This window comes from Rutidosis leptorrhynchoides, chromosome 4, assembly GCF_046630445.1.
Source record: "Rutidosis leptorrhynchoides isolate AG116_Rl617_1_P2 chromosome 4, CSIRO_AGI_Rlap_v1, whole genome shotgun sequence".
NCBI classification, from domain to species: Eukaryota; Viridiplantae; Streptophyta; class Magnoliopsida; order Asterales; family Asteraceae; genus Rutidosis; species Rutidosis leptorrhynchoides.
The window spans coordinates 48,135,716-48,142,472 of NC_092336.1; positions in this window are offsets into that span (position 1 = coordinate 48,135,716).

The following is a 6,757-nucleotide window of genomic DNA, read 5'->3' on the forward strand; positions in this document are numbered from 1 at the left end:
GCTTTTCATTAATCACCATATGCACTTTTAATCATATGCGCTGCGCTTTTCATCATATGCGCTTTTCATCATATGCGCTTTTTATCATATGCGTTTTTAATCATATACGCGCTTTTCATCATATGCGCTTTTCGATGCTACGTAGATATTTCTCATTATCGGTTATCATTTACTAATAATCATATCCATTATGATATATATATATATATATATATATATATATATATATATATATATATATCAGAGAAACTCAATTAATTTCTCTTTGATTTTGAGAAAACAAGGCATTGTTTATCAGAAAATTTTTACCATTTGGTAATATGAATTTTTGCCTTTTCCATTCCTTATATCAAATTTGCAAGACCTGATATAGTATTTATAATTCCTTCATTTGATTTAAATCAATGAAATATTTCTTAGATTTGATCATAGTGTGTATGTTACTATTATCTGCAAACAAGTTACAATCTGAGAAAGAACCGCATTAGAAAGCGACTCAACAATCGTACTAGTAACCTAGTAGCAATAGTCATGATAAGCCCAATTAATCATCATAAAACTGGACTCCACATTTTTTTTTTTTCACAAAATAATATATATCAAATATAAGGTAACATTTCAAATATTAAATTACCATGTAAATCGATCTAATATATCAAAGGTCTGTGAATTATATTCACTTGAAAGATATGCATATTAAGTATACAACTAATTTATGTACAGATCAAATATATTTCTAATCTTAAAAGATCATGATGATTATCAATTATGCATTAAATATTAAAATAATCCAACATGCAATTTATCGTGATTTAAAAAAAAAATCAAATTGCATCAGTGTATAGCACATATAATCATGTATATGGCGAGAGTTTAAAAGAGTACACCGATCACAAAATAATATGCCAATCTAATCCACTAACTTATTAATCAATTAGATTAATAATAGCATAGGTCATGATATAACAAATTAATATAACCACTTTTTCCAAGTTTCATGTTAGACCAATTAAAAACTTACAAGGTAGCAACCATAACCATGTAGCATATATAATCACAATATATACATATATACATATATAAGTATAAAATTACTTGATGCATACATCAAATACACCAAGTATACTTTGTCTTAAAAAATCATGATTATGATTCATCAATATTCATTCCATAAATAGAATATTCCTAGTCAATACAAAACGTAAATACAAAACGTAAATCAATGATTATATTCATCATGCATAAGACTCAAAAATAGTTATTCTATCCGAAGATAACTAGACACAAATATGTTCTATAACATGCTCATATGTAGTCGGTTTATACAATCATACAAGTTAAAACAGTATACCACAATATGATAACATGAGAGTAGCAGATCATAGTATTGCAATAAATATATATATATATATATATATATATATATATATATATATATATATATATATATATATATATATATATATATATATATATATATATATATATATATTTCTTCTTTTTGGAATAAAATAATATTCACAACTATTTAATTACTTCATAGATCTAATGTGTTAATAACTCAAACGAGAAATATCCAGTTTACGACTACATATATATTATAATAATAAAATATATTCAACAACTTAGGTAGAGTTTTGGTATACACAACTTTTGATTTCATAACCTGCTTCATATTATCAAATAAAATATAAATCATATTATACCAATTTTATAGGCTGACTAATCGTTTACATATTCAGTTAACAAAAAAAAAGGAATATATTCGGAACTTATGTTCCTTTCTTATTTTAACTTTTAAGATTTACTTTTAATAAAAATACAAACTACTTTTTCTATTTTAACTTTTAAGATTTACTTTTAATAAAATACAAACTACTTTTTTTTTTATTTTAACTTTTAAGATTTACTTTTAATAAAAATACAAACTACTTTTTCTTATTTTAACTTTTAAGATTTACTTTTAATAAAAATACAAACTACTTTTTTTATTTTAACTTTTAAGATTTACATTTAATAAAAATACAAACTACTTTTCTTATTTTAACTTTTAAGATTTACTTTTAATAAAAATACAAACTACTTTTTCTTATTTTAACTTTTAAGATTATAAATTTAAGAATAAACATTAGTATGCATGAAATAAATAATGATTAATTGCATAAGTAATCATAAATGTTAGATAACATATAAAGACCCCATCGTATTCGTATTGATCGGAATTAATCTCGACCCATGGTACCGTGTTGTCAAATGACGTGTTGCGTACATAAAGTACCGTGTTGTCAAATGACGTGTTGCGTACAATCATGAGGTCTTATTAACATAAATATAAATGTTAGTGAAGTTAATAAGAGTTAGATTACAGAAAATATAATTCAGGCGGTATAACCGACCATATATAACTTAAATAACATAAATATAAATGTTAGTGAAGTTAATAAAAGTTAGATTACAGAAATATAATTCAGGCGGTATAACCGACCATATATAACTTAAATAACATAAATATAAATGTTAGTGAAGTTAATAAAAGTTAGATTACAGAAATATAATTCAGGCGGTATAACCGACCATATATAACTTAAATAACATAAATATAAATGTTAGTGAAGTTAATAAAAGTTAGATAATTTCTTACCTTGATTAGTGACGTGTGCTTGCTTAGATAAACTTTGATTATACAGAGCACTTCGTGCTGATAACGTGTTATAATTCAGTAGGCTTATAACTACCTTTAGTGGTCTAGTTCTTGACTGTAGACTACTAATAAGTATATAGAGAGAATATGAGAGAATATGAGAGAATATATTTAGTGTGTGTTTTATAAACTCATAACACACATATTTATACTCAAAAAATCTACTATACAATATTTATAATAATAATAAAATTAACATCCAATTTAACTTTTATAGCAGAATTGATTTTTTATTAGAATTCCTATGTTCATATCCTGATTGAATTATATATAGTTTTCCTACATCATAATGTGGCACATGTTTTGTCAACATAAACCAATTACTACTAGTCTCTCAAAGGTATATTTATGCAGTGACGCATGATTACAAGGGCAGGTGGTGGCCATGGTCCCCCTAAAAGTTTTCTCCTTACTAAAGGGTTTAAATACGTTAAGTTTCACTCTTGGTCCCTGCATATTAAAATTAGAATTTATCAAATTCTAGGTTATTGAATATATTATAATTAGATTAGATTTAATTAGGTTACTAAATTAACTTACAAAACTCTATTACTATTTTCAAGTTCATCGTCTTTGCATTTTATCTTCAGTTTCAACTTTCCTGAAATCATCAATGAAGGATATTCTATTTTATTATTTCTATTATGTTATTATATATATATATATATATATATATATATATATATATATATATATATATATATATATTCAAATTCAATAGAAAGTATAATTTTACTATTCCTAACATTATTTTATTACCAAAATTCATTTTTTCAAAATAACCTCCAACTTTGATAAAAATATAAATCGGTCCCCGAAACTATGAATTCACTATTCCCAACATTATTATATTACCAACATTCATTTTTTCAAAATAACCCCAACGTCGCGAGTTAATTTTTTTCAACAATACCGTTGAACTCGAAATAATTTTACGAACACAACGCAACTAACTACTCACAAAACGGATGTCTTTTAAATAACGCTAAATGGTTTGAGGAACCTTTCATACACATTGTTTTTTTTTTTTTTTTTGAAACACTTGGTTTTCCATTAGGGCTCCCTTTAGAGTTTCGCTGTGAAGCGCGGGCTCCTTAACTTGTTAATATAAAATAGACATATAACGTATTTACATTGTTTTTATTATTATTTCATCTATTCTCTTGTATTAATCTATAGATTCTATTAAATTTCTAAAATGATGACATCATAAATAAGTTTTTTTTTTCTTAAAAAAAAAATTAAAATAAAAAAAAACTTTAGAAGTCATGTTGATGATGTAATAATACTAATTAATAATTAATAATTATTGATTAAATATAAAAAAACTCCTACGAGTTAAAAAGCAGATGATCATTTGGTCCTTTGAAGATACGCTCCTTTTTTCTCAAATCAAAATAACCCTAAAAGATACAGCAACTTCAACTTCTTCTTCTTCCTTTCAGGTTAGTGTTTCTCTTTTAGCTTTACACATTTCCTAACGAATCCTCAGCTTCTTCTTCTTCTTCTTCTTCTTCTTCTTCTTCTTCTTCTTCTTCTTCTTCTTCTTCTTCTTCTCAGGTTAGTTTTATGTTACTCGATTATTACTTCTTCTTCCTTATAGGTTACGGTCATCTGCATTTAGTTTTGATAAATTAACCATTTTCATGTGTTTAGGTTTAATCTGTTACACTCTTTAATTTAATCTTTATGTAATTCTGAATGTTATGAATTGCTACATGTTAAACACGTTAAATTTCTTACAGAAGGTGATAAATTTTCAGGTTTCAGGCTTTCAGCTGATATATACATTCATTGTTTTCAGTGAAGAAGAAGCAGGAAATGGGAACAGCATCCGTCGCTTCTGATGTGGTTGTGCACATGTTGTTGATCTCAAAACATTAAGAAGTTGAAAGAGGTATTCCATGGATTATATACAGGTACGAAAAGGTTAGTGGTTAAATGGTGATTCTTGAGTTCATGAAAGGTGTTCGATTAAATGTCTCAGACAAAAAGTGAACATGGTATGAATTATAAATGATACAACCAAGGTGAGTTTGAAGTGAGCAAACTGCTACAACTATTCTAACGGTTGCAGATGTATAATGTATTTTCATTTGAACTTCTATTAACCTATATATGATTTTAGGCTGAGTAGGTTTGAATTATAAAGGTATGATAGTTATTATTACTCGGTATCATTTATATATGCATTGTTTAGTTCACTTTTTGAGTATGTATGCTGATAGATTTTTAATCTTTTCGTTTTGCTTTAGTAACAGTATTATTGATAGAGTTGAAATTTAAATTTTGTTTCCTTTATAAATTTTAGAATTTGAAGTTGAATATGTCAACCTTTGATATGTGAAGGTGCAAAATGAAGTGTGAGCTGAATGGGTGTCAAAGTGGGTCACAATGAAAGAGGTAGTGCATAACAATAAATATAATGTGAATCTCGAAAATGGGTAACAGGCTAAATGGGTGTCAAATTAAGGTAACCTTTCACTAATATAATTTTTCAGTATATATATTTGTTAGTTTTAGGTTTTATATATTTCCTCAGGTCATAGTTTAATTTTATCGAATTTTTATCTTGGGGGTATTTAACATTACAAAGAACTCGGTCACATTTAAATGCATCCGAATATTCCATGTAAGGCTACTATGTAATGTATAGCTAACTGTATGATTCCATATAATGTCAGGTTCAAATTTGATATTTTGTACCAACTTATCTAGCCATATTCAGGTGTGTTTTGTTCACTTCATCTTATATCATCATATTCAAGTTTGCTTGATGAAATGTATGAAACTATGAATATAAATAGTCAATTATTGCTTAGAGATAACAACAACTATATATAGATTTAAAGTCTACTGTTTTTTGGTGGTGACTTTTTCATTGTAATACATGGTTTAATATTTTGTATTTCTAAATGTTACCTAAATGTGCGTTAGAGCAAAATGCTGCATAATTCCCATTTCTTATGTTTCAAATTTGTTGTTGCACATATCTGCATCGTCATTTACATAGTATACAAGTGTCAACACCCTCCTTTCTTCGATAGTAAATAAAATGCTGACATTTGCTACCTTGACTTTGTATGTGGCTTACACGAGGTTCACATGTCTAATTTACAATGAATTGGTTTTGTTGCTTATTTAATTTTTGCATAAGAACTTCTGTTTCAGTTTGAATGTTTCTAACTACAAGTTTCACTTTACCATATACATATCTATTAATAAACTACATCTAATATGTTAAGATTGACCCAATCTATTATCAAAAGCTATTTTGACTTTTGACCCTTTTTGTGTTTACAACATTTAAGATTTTATGAAAAAAAAAAGGTTTAAATTAGTAGTATAAATTGCTCCTAACCTATTTGTATAGATATTACTATCTCAGTCATCGGGGAAAATGGTCCACTTTGATCCAATTAGTAATTAGTAACCTGTTGGTAATGCATTCACAATCACTTTCGCATACTGTGACGCCCCGTACAAAACCATCATGTACGGATCATCAACAACAGGATCATCACAAGATCAAACACTATATGCTGTTTGAAAACCGATTTGCATTCATTAAAAGATAACGTTTTACAAAGATAACATGTCATAAGACTTATTACAAACGTTGCTCCAAAATAACATAAGTTTACGAATGCAAAACATAAGTTTCATAATTTGAGACATCTCTAGTAATGCAGCGGATAACTAGTACAGTAGGTCCATAACAGCAATTCAATAACAGCATGACAGCAAGTCTAACAGCGGAAGCAATAAACCTCTAGGCACCTGAGAAATACACGCTTAAAAAGTCAACACGAATGTTGGTGAGCTATAGTTTAAGTTGTAATAGTAACGTAAGATAGGCCACGAGATTTCAGTGCTGCAACAGCGTATCAAAACAGTATGAAAAGTATATGCATAACCGTGGGCACCCGGTAACTAGACTTAACGTTTATAACCCCCTGAAAGTACACTTGGCGAGTGCGTATGTTCACGAAGTATTAAACATGAAATGTCCCGTTCTTATTGATTAAAAACGTTCCATATTAATTGATTTCGTTG